Genomic DNA, 14,656 nt, shown 5'->3' on the forward strand with positions numbered 1-14,656 from the left:
GGCCGCGTCAGCCCACCTCCTCCAGTCGCGTCCCAGGCCGCGTCAGCCCACCTCCTCCAGTCGCGTCCCAGGCCGCGTCAGCCCACCTCCTCCAGTCGCGTCCCAGGCCGCGTCAGCCCACCTCCTCCAGTCGCGTCCCAGGCCGCGTCAGCCCACCTCCTCCAGTCGCGTCCCAGGCCGCGTCAGCCCACCTCCTCCAGTCGCGTCCCAGGCCGCGTCAGCCCACCTCCTCCAGTCGCGTCCCAGGCCGCGTCAGCCCACCTCCTCCAGTCGCGTCCCAGGCCGCACCAAACCTTCCTGGAGCTCTGGAGAGGCCCATGGTGAGATTACCCTCATAATCTTGTGTGAGGCAGCACATCCCTCCCTCCAGTTCCCCAGCTCAGATCTCCAGGCAGGGAGCTTTCCTGGAACTACGCTGACAGCAATACAGAACAGCAGTGCAGCTCCCGTCACCGGCATGATGACGTCATCAGCTGATGCCAATGTCAAGGGAGGAAATTGGGTTTAAGACTGCTAATGGAGTCCTCGTTTGGGATATCCAGAGACTGTGCCGTATTAGCTGTATACCAGTGCCGAAATATCCATGTATCAGACAATGAACACACAGACGTGCTCTCCTTGAGCTAGCATCACCAACTGAACTCGTGTATTCTATTGTTCAAGCATTTAACACATCACTTCAGCCTGAAAGATATTTACAAAAATATCTCCATTTGCTCACACATACTGATAAAGAATAATTAAGGGGGGAGTGCGTATGGGCAGCATCGGGAGAATGCATGAGATCATACATCATCCCAAATAGTACACTTTGAAGACGGTAAGCGATTAGTTTCTGTAGAAATAATACATGGGAGTATGGGATCACCCGCCTCATCCCACAAATACTACATTCCTTCTCCTGTGAATTTTACTGATAAGGCTCCCAATTAACTTAATGAATATCTCCTTTGTTCATTTATACTTTGGCTAACTTTTTCAATATACAGCTGAGAATTATATTATGGGTCCATGCGATGGCTACATAGACATAATTATGCATCTACATTTTGATTATTTATATACACAGATTCTTATTACGTTTAAACAAACAAGCTATTGCTCAGTGCCACCTCCACACCAACAAGTACATGTCGGAATCAAGAAGAAGTGAAGCCCGTTATATAGGGAGGCCGTGTGGGGGCTCATCCTGCCTACAGGGAGGCCGTGTGGGGGCTCATCCTGCCTACAGGGAGGCCGTGTGGGGGCTCATCCTGCCTACAGGGAGGCCGTGTGGGGGCTCATCCTGCCTACAGGGAGGCCGTGTGGGGGCTCATCCTGCCTACAGGGAGGCCGTGTGGGGGCTCATCCTGCCTACAGGGAGGCCGTGTGGGGGCTCATCCTGCCTACAGGGAGGCCGTGTGGGGGCTCATCCTGCCTACAGGGAGGCCGTGTGGGGGCTCATCCTGCCTACAGGGAGGCCGTGTGGGGGCTCATCCTGCCTACAGGGAGGCCGTGTGGGGGCTCATCCTGCCTACAGGGAGGCCGTGTGGGGGCTCATCCTGCCTACAGGGAGGCCGTGTGGGGGCTCATCCTGCCTACAGGGAGGCCGTGTGGGGGCTCATCCTGCCTACAGGGAGGCCGTGTGGGGGCTCATCCTGCCTACAGGGAGGCCGTGTGGGGGCTCATCCTGCCTACAGGGAGACCGTGTGGGGGCTCATCCTGCCTACAGGGAGGCCGTGTGGGGGCTCATCCTGCCTACAGGGAGGCCGTGTGGGGGCTCATACTGCCTACAGGGAGGCCGTGTGGGGGCTCATACTGCCTACAGGGAGGCCGTGTGGGGGCTCATACTGCCTACAGGGAGGCCGTGTGGGGGCTCATACTGCCTACAGGGAGGCCGTGTGGGGGCTCATACTGCCTACAGGGAGGCCGTGTGGGGGCTCATACTGCCTACAGGGAGGCCGTGTGGGGGCTCATACTGCCTACAGGGAGGCCGTGTGGGGGCTCATACTGCCTACAGGGAGGCCGTGTGGGGGCTCATACTGCCTACAGGGAGGCCGTGTGGGGGCTCATACTGCCTACAGGGAGGCCGTGTGGGGGCTCATACTGCCTACAGGGAGGCCGTGTGGGGGCTCATACTGCCTACAGGGAGGCCGTGTGGGGGCTCATACTGCCTACAGGGAGGCCGTGTGGGGGCTCATACTGCATATATAGGGGGCTGTGAGGGGGATAATACTTTATATAGGGGTGTAAGCACATTTAAATTCTGCTCAATATTATTTGCTATAATATAAAATAATTAGAATTAACATGTTAATATTAAATATTGAGCAGAATTAATTTCAGCTTTTCGGTTCAGCCTCCACACCAGTCATGTGACCCCTCGGGAAAATTAAATTTTCCCTCCCCCGCTTAATGTATAACGCTGTACACAATTTTTTAAAAAAATGCGTGCACCGCCTTCCTCATTTTATCTTTGCACCTGTGCGCGAATCACAGGATCTAAGAGGGGGGTCGTGTGACGTGCTATATCGGGCTTGGGGGGGGGGGGGGGTCCTCGCCTTGTAAATTGCCCGGGGTCCCGGCTCCCCCTAATCCGCCCCTGCATGTGATGTACCTGGGGCATTATAAATCTTATTATAGCCGGTCCTCGGGGTATACACATAAGTGCCGGATGCCGGTCAGTGCCGGACACTCAGCACAATCCCATATTAATAAGCCGGGGGAAGTGCTGCCTCAGGATTCCCGCAGAATAGGGACCTGCGCAGATAGGAGGGTGGATCTATTATTTATTAGAGCGGGGGAGGGGGAGGTGAGGGTAGACCGGGATCAGCTGTCAATCAAGTGCAAGATCATCCAGGAGGCTGAGATACACGCTGCTATATGCAGGCTTTGTATTGCTCATGTATAGGGCAGTGGTACATTTAAAGGGGAAATGAGATCCTGTGATGCCTACACTGACAATGGAGCAAAATCACAGCTGCGAGTTTCCATTCAGGGGCAGCAAGCAGAGGTTTGACGCTGCCTCAGTGTCAGTCCCAGGAGACCCGAGCGCTCCCCGGCCATCACTGCCAGTAATGTCTCCGGTAATTCGATCAGGAAATAGGAGAGTTCTTAATGGTTTGTGTAATGGGATTTATCAGATCTGTCCCCGGCCATCGCCCGAAAAGCCACAGATATCGGCAATCTGCCGGGAACGGACCTCATGGACAGAACAGGTCAACCGGCCGAGGACGCTCAGTCACCAGCGGAAGCATTTCAGAAATAGAAATTATAGATCTTATAAGAGAAATCTGCTGCTTTCTCCTCCTGGACTGATTATTCCTTCACAAAATTCTCACTTGATGAGTAAAATCTGTTTTCAGAGATCGGAGAGGACAGTTGGTGCTCATAACGTTCTATGGAGAATTGTAACTGTCCTTTCAGGAGAACTTGCAGTGGAATTTCTGTGTTCCACTAGCTCCTCCCTCTGTAACTGTCCTTTCAGGAGAACTTGCAGTGGAATTTCTGTGTTCCACTAGCTCCTCCCTCTGTAACTGTCCTTTCAGGAGAACTTGCAGTGGAATGTCTGTGTTCCACTAGCTCCTCCCTCTGTAACTGTCCTTTCAGGAGAACTTGCAGTGGAATGTCTGTGTTCCATTAGCTCCTCCATCTGTAACTGTCCGTTCAGGAGAACTTGCGGTGGAATTTCTGTGTTCCACTAGCTCCTCCCTCTGTAACTGTCCTTTCAGGAGAACTTGCAGTGGAATTTCTGTGTTCCACTAGCTCCTCCCTCTGTAACTGTCCTTTCAGGAGAACTTGCAGTGGAATGTCTGTGTTCCACTAGCTCCTCCCTCTGTAACTGTCCTTTCAGGAGAACTTGCAGTGGAATGTCTGTGTTCCATTAGCTCCTCCATCTGTAGCTGTCCTTTGAGAACTTGCAGTGGAATTTCTGTGTGTTCCACTAACTCTTCCCGCACCATAGAATTTTAAAAGTACCAACTGTCAACTATCTTATTAAAAATTGGAAAATCTGTCTTCACAGAATACAGATTTTACCCCAGAATTGAAAATTAAAGATCAAAATTGTGGATAAACAACTTTGTTTCAAGCATGTGATGCCATTCATACTCAGCTGTGGCAAGTACCAGGTGTGGGCAATATGAAAATCACACCTGAAACCAGATAAAAAGGGGAGAAGTTGACTCCATCTTTGCATTGTGTGTCACACTAAGCATGGAGGACAGAAAAAGGAGACGAGAACGATCTGAGGACTTGAGATCCGAAATTGTTGAACAATATCAGTCTCAAGGTTACAAATCAAATCTTGTAGACTGAGCCCTCGCGGCCAGGGACCTCTGTCCTCCTGTACCTGTCTGTGCCTTGTATTGTTTATGATTATTGTATTTGTCCCTATTTTGTATACCCCTTTCACATGTAAAGCGCCATGGAATAAATGTCGCTCTAATAATAAATAATCTCCAGAGATCTTGATGTTCCTTTGTCCACTGTGCACAATATAAATAAAGACGTTTACAACCCATAGCACTGTAGCTAATCTACCTGGATGTGGACGGCAGAGAAAAACTGATGAAAGGTTGCAACGCGGGATAGTACGGATGGGGGATAAGCCCCAATCAAGTTCCAGAGAAATTCAAGCTTTCCTGCAGGCTCAGAGGCATCAGTGTCAGCACGAACTGTCCGCCCACATTTGAATATCAATCGCTATGGAGGAAACCCAGGAGGACCCCACTGCTGACAGACAGAAAAAAGAAAGCCAAAATGTACGTGAGTAACCAAAATCCTTCTGGGAAAGCGAGTTGTGGACAGATGAGACCAAAATAGAGGATTTTGGTAAAGCGCATCATTCTACTGTTTATGGAGAACGGAATGAGGCCTACAAGGAAAAGATCACAGCACCTACAGTCACACATAATGGAGGGAGGAGACAAGAGAAAAAAAAAAAAAAAAGGAGGAGACGAGAAGAAAAAAAAAGGAGGAGGAGACGAGAGGAAAAAAAAGGAGCAGGAGACGAGAGAAAAAAAAAGGATGAGACGAGAGAAAGGAGGAGACACACTTGCGGGTGACTCGTATTCAGAAGTCCAATATTCACTCCTGTGTGGGGGAGGGGAGACAACAACCCAAATATGGCACCAGAGTCACAGTGGTCAGGCACAATCTCTGATCCTCCGGACATTTCTTCTGCATCAACTAGGTCGATATGGGGTAACATCCACTAAAATGGTGGTCACCCAGCTTTCCGAAGATCCTGAATAATATCCAAGTCTACAGTTGCTATGCAGAGTTATGCTCTGACAATGCAGTTTTATTGTTCCGCCTGGGGAAGTGTCAGTATTCACTGCAGCTCTAGAATTCTATTCAAGAACCAGGAGGCTCAGGATGACGGGCGTTTCCCTTCAGAGGAGGACACAGGGAAGGGAACTGAACAGACACAGGTGAATCCATTACTGACCAGGAGGAGAAATGACTCCTCCACAGGACGATCAAGAATTCCTCGCAGGGAAGAGAACATCAATCTCATGCGGCCGAAGAAAAGTACAAAATCTATTGAGATTCCAGACAAAAATCAATCGGAACGACGAGCGGCCGCGGACAGGAAAAACGTGCAGAAGCAGCATCCAATAGAGACGTACGGTGCATAACAAAGGGATTGTATTCTATCCGATCCTGGAAAAGCTGGGTGGTAGTAAATTTAGCTTCCATCATCTCCAATCACTCAGAACAAAAAGAGAATCCGACGTGCAGGAGCCGGAATACTGGTTTAATGGGGCAAATTTACCATTCAGGAGCCTGAGAAAGCTGGGTGACAACCAATGTAGAGGCAACAATCAGGTCCACCGTAATGGTCAATCATTTCACTTGATGATGGAGAGGAGGGTTGCAGTATAAAAAGGGTCAGATTTGCCATTCAGGTGGCTGGGAAAGCTGGGTGACAACCAACACCGGAACAGGAGTTCTACCAATGCTAGAAGGGAAATTCTTCTAAATAATGGTGCAAACATGCCATTCAGGAGCCTGGAAAAGCTGGGTGGCAATATTCCAGGGTTCGGTCACACAAGGAATGTACACAGCCACCGTAAACAGCAGGGTAACCATAAAAAAAAATATGTGAACTGCTCTGCCCGCCCTGCTGGTCATTACTGGAATGGCGCCCCTCTGCAGGTTTTTGGCACAGACTCACCCACGGTGGTGGGCAGGTTGCTCAGCAGGGCCTTCTTGTACTTGATCAGACTTTCGTCATCCTGGTCCAGCTCCTGGATCTCCTGCAGAGATTTCTTCTCCGGGGGCTTTGTAGTTCAGGTCGGTTTCATCGTCTTGATCGTCTTCAACAGGTTTATTCCATCTTTGTCAGCCATGATGTCTGAAAGGAGAGAAGAGAAGACAGCGGTCAATGGGAGATCAAACGAGCAGACAGATCCAAATCACCTGCACAGGGATAAATGACAAGATTCAGGGTATCCAGTAGCCACCACTAGAGGGGAGCACAGTGTTTCCTGCATACAAGAAGCTCAATATTAACACCGTATGCATGAACTTCTCCCCCTAGTGATGACAGCAGACAATCTTATGTATCTCTGTATACAGGGAGCTCCCCCTAGTGGTGGCTGCAGACAGGATCTTCTCATGTATCTCTGTATACAGGGAGCTCCCCCTAGTGGTGGCTGCAGACAGGATCTTATCATGTATCTCTGTATACAGGGAGCTCCCTCTAGTGGTGGCTGCAGACAGGATCTTATGTATCTCTGTATACAGGGAGCTCCCCCTAGTGGTGACTGCAGACAGGATCTTATGTATCTCTGTATACAGGGAGCTCCCCACTAGTGGTGACTGCAGACAGGATCTTATCATGTATCTCTGTATACAGGGAGCTCTCTCTAGTGGTGGCTGCAGACAGGATCTTATCATGTATCTCTGTATACAGGGAGCACCCCCTAGTGGTGTCTGCAGACAGGATCTTATCATGTATCTCTGTATACAGGGAGCTCCCCCTAGTGGTGACTGCAGACAGGATCTTATCATGTATCTCTGTATACAGGGAGCTCCCCCTAGTGGTGGCTGCAGACAGGATCTTATGTAATCTCTGTATACAGGGGAGCTCCCCTAGTGGTGGCTGCAGACAGGATCTTATCATGTATCTCTGTATACAGGGAGCTCCCCCTAGTGGTGGCTGCAGACAGAATCTTATCATGTATCTCTGTATACAGGGAGCTCCCCTCTAGTGGTGGCTGCAGACAGGATCTTATGTATCTCTGTATACAGGGAGCTCCCCCTAGTGGTGGCTGCAGACAGGATCTTATCATGTATCTCTGTATACAGGGAGCTCCCCCTAGTGGTGGCTGCAGACAGGATCTTATCATGTATCTCTGTATACAGGGAGCTCCCCCTAGTGGTGACTGCAGACAGGATCTTATCATGTATCTCTGTATACAGGGAGCTCCCCCTAGTGGTGTCTGCAGACAGGATCTTAGAAATCTGGCTGCCTGTATATAGAGATAGCTATCATTCATCTTTTTATCTATGGGATTCGGATCAGAAAGAGCCTCATCCACTGTAAAGATACATTAGTGAATTAATTGGCACAGAACACTTTACGCAGATGTCTCTTCTTGCACGATGAATATCTAAAATCTAGAACAATCAATAAACTTGTGGCGCTGCCATTTCTTGGATAAACATCAGATAATTGCAGATTAAAATCTATTGACAGGTGGGATTTTTTCCCTGCAACGGAAAGTGATGTAAATGGATGTTGAGAACAGCGGGAAAAAAACTAATGTGAAAATAATGGTATTTGCTCGGCCTCTTAAAGGGGAAGTGTGAGGTGACATGGGAAATGTGAGGGGTGACTGCTGCCGAGCAACGGGACGATATAAGGATAATTATACATACTGGACGCTGGACTTCGGCTCAGTCACATGACCCCGGAGTTCCGGTCATGCGCACTATGAAGCCGGGTGGACGCGTCCTGGCTTCAAACTGAAGTAATGCGCATGACCCAAACTCCGGGGGCATGTGCACTGAGCCGAAATCCAGGTGAGTGAGCTCATCCTGCGACGCTGCACACATTCATTAGCATGATACCACACTCACAGGGGCCTGCAGGGGAGTACCGACATGCTAACGGAGCAGACTAGCCAGCGAAGTAACGCCCAGAGGACTAGCCACCGCACTCATTAGCATATGATAAAGGATCTTTAGAAATACTTTTTGTAAAGATCCCTTTATCTATTCTAGTGTATATATAATATAATATAATATAAAAAAATATAATATAATATAATATAATATAATATAAAAATATAATATAATATATAAAAATATAATATAAAAATATAATATAAAAAAATATATTATATTATATTTTTATATTTTATATTATATTTTTATATTATATTATATTTTTATATTATATTATATTTTTATATAAAAATATAATATAAAAATATAATATAATATAAAAATATTATAATATATAATATATAATTATTATATTATATATTATATATATATTATAGAATATAATATAATTATATATATTTCAATCTTTTAAATATTGCAAAAAGGAAAATGGACCAATCCAAAAGTTTAGACACCGTTTGAGATTTCTGTGCTCTGACAACTTTGAGCATGGTTTAAGTCCTTAATTAACCTGTTAAATGATAGTGAACAAGCCATAATCCTAAGCAATGCCAGGTGATGAAAATTTCACAGCTTTATAAAACACACACAGTCTCCTCTAAATTTGTGCCAAGAGACAGCAGCTATAGGCTCTTCTAAGCAGCTGCCTAGCACTCTGAAAATGAAAATGGTGGAGACCCACACACCAGGAGAAGACTATAAGAAGATAGCAAAGCGTTTTCAAGTTGCTCTTCCCAGGTTCAAAATGTAATTAAGAAATGGCAGTTACCAGGAACAGTGGAGGTCAAGATAAGGTCTGGAAGACCAAGCAACATTTCTGTGAGCTGCTCGTTGGATTGCTAGAGAGGCAAATCAGAGCCCCTGCGTGACTGCAAAAGACCTTCAGGAAGATTTAGCAGGCTCTGGAGTTGGGATACATTGTTCTACTGTTCAGACACTTGCAGAAATATGACCTTCATGGAAGAGCCATCAGAAGAAAACCTCTCCTGCATATTCACCATAATATTCAGCGTTCGAAGTCTGCAAGAGAACATCTAAGCAAGCCTGATATACATTGTGGAAACAAGTCCTGTGGACCAATGAGGTTAAGATATTACTCTTTGGCCACAATGACCAAAAAAAGGTACAGTACAGACCAAAAGTTTGGACACACCTTATCTCTAGAACAACTGTTAAGAGGAGACTTTGTGCAGCAGCCTTCATGGTAAAATAGCTGCTAGGAAACCACTGCTAAGGACAGGCACCAAGCAGGAGAGACCTGTTTGCGCTAAAGAACACAAGGAATGGACATTAGACCAGTGGAAATCTGTGCTTTGGTCTGATGAGTCCAAATTTGAGATCTTTGGATCCAACCACCGTGTCTTTGTAGAAAAGGTGAACGGATGGACTCTACATGGCTGGTTCCCACCGTGAAGCATGGAGGAGGAGGTGTGATGGAGTGGTGGTGCTTTGCTGGTGACACTGTTGGGGATTTATTCAGAATTGAAGGCATACTGAACCAGCATGGCTACCACAGCATCTTGCAGCGGCGTGCTATTCCATCCGGTTTGCGTTTAGTTGGACCATCATTTATTTTTCAACAGGACAATGACCCCAAACACACCTCCAGGCTGTGTAAGGGCTATGTGACTAAGGCTAAGTTCACATTTCCGCTAAAATCTATCAGTCACAATCCGCTGCTCTTGTAAACAACGGAATCCGTTTAGCGGATTCCGCTGCTCCCATAGACTTGTATGAGCAGCGGATTGTGACTGATGATGCTGCGTTGCACCCTCCGCCCGACTGATCAGTCGTGGAACGACTGACCGCCGGGCGGGGGGAACGCAGCATGTAACGTTTTTTGAGCAGCGAGATCCGTCGGATTTCGCTGCGCATGCTCTCTGGCTCCCTGCACACGTCACCAGCTTTGGTTGGTTACCCGATATTTACCCTGGTTACGGTGCAAGGAGCCAGCGCTAAGCGGTGTAGGCCCGTAACCAAGGTAAATATCGGGTGCTTTGCTGTTACCCGATATTTAGGCTGGTTACGTGTGCAGGGAGGCCGACACTTCCCCGCTCGGTCCCGCCCCCTCCCGCACTCCGCACATGTATGTACACACACACACACGTCCCCAGCCATGCAGACAAGCACTGCCACTGACACCCTCGTCTGGCCCCGCCCCCTGCTCGGCTCCGCCCCCTCCCGCACTTTGCATGTGCACACACACACACACACACACACACACATACATACATACATGCACATACACACACTCACTCACTCACACATACACTCACCTGTCCCCAGCCATGCAGACCGCAGCACTTCCACTGACATCCTCAGCGCCTGGCCCCGCCCCCCGCTCGGCTCTGCCCCCGAACTCCGCCCCCCGCACACAACGGAATCCGACAAAGAATTCTGTTCTTTGTCATCCGTTGTACAGCGTTGAACAGCGCATCAGTCACATGCGTCAAGCGACGCATGTGACTGATACAAATCAACGGAAATGTGAACTTAGCCTAAGAAGGAGAGTGATGGGGTGCTACGCCAGATGACCTGGCCTCCACAGTCACCAGACCTGAACCCAATCGAGATGGTTTGGGGTGAGCTGGACCGCAGAGTAAAGGCAAAAGGGCCAACAAGTGCTAAGCAAGTCTGGGAACTCCTTCAAGACTGTTGGAAAACCATTTCCGGTGATCACCTCTTGAAGCTCATCAAGAGAATGCCAAGAATTTGCAAATCAGTAATCAAAGCAAAAGGCGGCTACTGTGAAGAACCTAGAATATAAGACCTTTTCAGTTGTCTCACACTTTTTTTTTTTAAGTATTTCATTCCACATTTTAATTCATAGTTTTGATGCCTTCAATGTGAATCTACAATTTTCAGAGTCCTGAAAATAAAGAAAAAGCTTTGAATGAGCAGGTGTGTCCAAACTTTCGGTCTGTACTGTATGTGTGTAGAAAAAAGGGCACAGAATTTCAGGAAAACAAACATCTCACCAACCATTAAGCATGGAGGTGGATCAATCATGCTTTGGGGTTGTATTGCAGCCAATGACATGGGAAACATGTCACGGGTAGAGGGAAGAACGGATTCACTGAAATTGCAACAGATTCTTGATGCAAGCACAGCACTATCTGAAGGAGAAAAAAAGAGGAGAGCATGGCTTCTACAAATGGATAAGGATCTTAAACATGCACATCAAAATCCACAATAGACGACCTCAAAAGGCGCAAGCTAAAGATTTTACAATGGCCCTCACAGCCCCCTGATCTGAACATCGTTGACAATCTGTGGCAAGACATCAAGAGAGCAGTGAATAGAAGACGAGGCGGGGGAACCTCGCGGCGGCCGGAAGACGAGGCGGGGGAACCTCGCGGCGGCCGGAAGACGAGGCGGGGGAACCTCGCGGCGGCCGGAAGACGAGGCGGGGGAACCTCGCGGCGGCCGGAAGACGAGGCGGGGGAACCTCGCGGCGGCCGGAAGACGAGGCGGGGGAACCTCGCGGCGGCCGGAAGACGAGGCGGGGGAACCTCGCGGCGGCCGGAAGACGAGGCGGGGGAACCTCGCGGCGGCCGGAAGACGAGGCGGGGGAACCTCGCGGCGGCCGGAAGACGAGGCGGGGGAACCTCGCGGCGGCCGGAAGACGAGGCGGGGGAACCTCGCGGCGGCCGGAAGACGAGGCGGGGGAACCTCGCGGCGGCCGGAAGACGAGGCGGGGGAACCTCGCGGCGGCCGGAAGACGAGGCGGGGGAACCTCGCGGCGGCCGGAAGACGAGGCGGGGGAACCTCGCAGCGGCCGGAAGACGAGGCGGGGGAACCTCGCGGCGGCCGGAAGACGAGGCGGGGGAACCTCGCAGCGGCCGGAAGACGAGGCGGGGGAACCTCGCAGCGGCCGGAAGACGAGGCGGGGGAACCTCGCAGCGGCCGGAAGACGAGGCGGGGGAACCTCGCAGCGGCCGGAAGACGAGGCGGGGGAACCTCGCAGCGGCCGGAAGACGAGGCGGGGGAACCTCGCAGCGGCCGGAAGACGAGGCGGGGGAACCTCGCAGCGGCCGGAAGACGAGGCGGGGGAACCTCGAAGCGGCCGGAAGACGAGGCGGGGGAACCTCGCAGCGGCCGGAAGACGAGGCGGGGGAACCTCGCAGCGGCCGGAAGACGAGGCGGGGGAACCTCGCAGCGGCCGGAAGACGAGGCGGGGGAACCTCGCAGCGGCCGGAAGACGAGGCGGGGGAACCTCGCAGCGGCCGGAAGACGAGGCGGGGAGCCTCGCAGCGGCCGGAAGACGAGGCGGCGAGCCTCGCAGAACTGGATGCATGGATGAAAATCCCTCAAACAAGAATGGAAAGATTCTTGGCTGGTACATAGTGTTTACAAGGCGTGACCCTTGCCAAAAGGGGGTGCTACTAGGTACTAACCATGCAGGGTGCCCAAATTTTTGCATCGCCCATCATTTTCCTTTTTTGGTCATTTTAAAAATGTAAAAGGATTTTTATATTCTTTGTGCCTTTTAGAAATCAGTTCATCTTCAACTTGGTTATCTGTAAATGACCTCCATGGTCAGAATCGTCCTCTCCATTAGTTCTGTAAGACCCAGACCGGTTCACTTTGCCACCATTTGCGCTGTCGTGCTTTTTTTCTCGTCATTCCTGCAGAAGAGAAATCTACAGCGAAGCCGCTCTCGTTCCACCGCAGCAACAGGCGAGAATCCCCACAGATCAAAAAGGGTTTGCTAGAAAGCAGAAGCGAGCGAACGAGCCGCGCATACAAAGCAGCCGCCGCGCACGGTGACATTATCGGCGGTGTCAGAGACCCGTGTCCGTCTATCGTATACATCGCAGGCGGCCGTCTCCAAATATATTCCATCATTTTGCAGAATCTCAAGGAGATGAGTAAGCGAGGCAGATAAAGTGCGGAGATAAAGCGCGGAGATAAAGCGCACCTCACAGGAAGCGACAGACGCATCAAACAGCGGAATAAATGCATGAAAATGAGATCAGATGCACGAGATACTCGCGGATGAAAGAGGAAAGCCGGGGACTAATCAGAAACCCAAATCTTATTACCTTCCCCAAAGAGCTACTCCAGCTAATAATCCTGACGTGAAGAGCGGGCGGTTACTCCGGGGAGATCACAGGGACGACGGCTCTCACCGGAGACGGTGGGTACCGGATCAAAGGCACGAGGTCGGGCGAGGGCCTGCAGCTCATCTCCCATTCACTTCAATAGGTGGTGATCTGCAGTACCTGCCAATGGCCACTACGCGGCGTACCGAGCCGCACTCTTCTGGCGCCAGACACTGTACATCCAGCCGATCGGTGTTGGACCCCATATTCTATTAAACAGGTCATCAGTATAAAAAATACAGCCAACTCGTACATTTTTGGTCAATGCTCCTCACTCAGTCACTATATCTGAAGCCACATGACCGAGGGAGTTTGTGGATGGACAGCGGCGTTGAAGTTCTGCACAGAATTTTCCATAAAAGATGACCAACATCATGGGAGCGCCAAGCGGGGTCCCAACCCTCCATGGAGAGCGCCAAGCGGGGCCCCAACCCTCCATGGAGAGCGTGCTCCAAGCGGGGCCCCAACCCTCCATGGAGAGAGCGCTCCAAGCGGGGCCCCAACCCTCCATGGAGAGAGCGCTCCAAGCGGGGCCCCAACCCTCCATGGAGAGAGCGCTCCAAGCGGGGCCCCAACCCTCCATAGAGAGAGCGCTCCAAAGGGGGCCCCAACCCTCCATGGAGAGAGCGCTCCAAAGGGGGCCCCAACCCTCCATGGAGAGAGCGCTCCAAAGGGGCCCCAACCCTCCATGGAGAGCGCCAAGCGGGGCCCCAACCCTCCATGGAGAGCGCCAAGCGGGGCCCCAACCCTCCATGGAGAGCGCCAAGCAGGGCCCCAACCCTCCATGGAGAGCGCCAAGCAGGGCCCCAACCCTCCATGGAGAGCGCCAAGCAGGGCCCCAACCCTCCATGGAGAGCGCCAAGCAGGGCCCCAACCCTCCATGGAGAGCGCCAAGCAGGGCCCCAACCCTCCATGGAGAGCGCCAAGCAGGGCCCCAACCCTCCATGGAGAGCGCCAAGCAGGGCCCCAACCCTCCATGGAGAGCGCCAAGCAGGGCCCCAACCCTCCATGGAGAGCGCCAAGCAGGGCCCCAACCCTCTATGGAGAGCGCCAAGCAGGGCCCCAACCCTCCATGGAGAGCGCCAAGCAGGGCCCCAATCCTCCATGGAGAGCGCCAAGCAGGGCCCCAACCCTCCATGGAGAGCGAGCTCCAAAAGGGGGCCCCAAACCTCCATGGAGAGCGCCAAGCGGGGCCCCAAATACATGGCGCACCATGTGGTGCCCAACTAAAGCAGTCATACAGTACTCAATGCCCCATCCAGTAGGGGGCTGTAGGTTTGTACTATACAGCTTTCCTTCCTGATTGCGACACCCCCAAACGTCGGCCAAGCTGCGACATCGAGGAATAGTCAAGAAAGGTCATGCCTACAGAGGAAACAGACAGGAGAGGAAAAAAACACCTTTCCACCTTTGCCTCAAATACCAGAATTCAG

The 14,656-nt window shown here is 50.9% G+C and overlaps 1 pseudogene; it reads right to left on the reverse strand.

Moving 5' to 3' along the window:
* The window catches only part of LOC142245578 (rho GDP-dissociation inhibitor 2-like), a 41,347-nt pseudogene that overhangs the window by 22,353 nt on the left and 4,338 nt on the right, over nucleotides 1-14,656 (reverse strand).

Source organism: Anomaloglossus baeobatrachus, chromosome 7 (genome assembly GCF_048569485.1).
Source record: "Anomaloglossus baeobatrachus isolate aAnoBae1 chromosome 7, aAnoBae1.hap1, whole genome shotgun sequence".
In the NCBI taxonomy this organism is placed as follows: Eukaryota; Metazoa; Chordata; class Amphibia; order Anura; family Aromobatidae; genus Anomaloglossus; species Anomaloglossus baeobatrachus.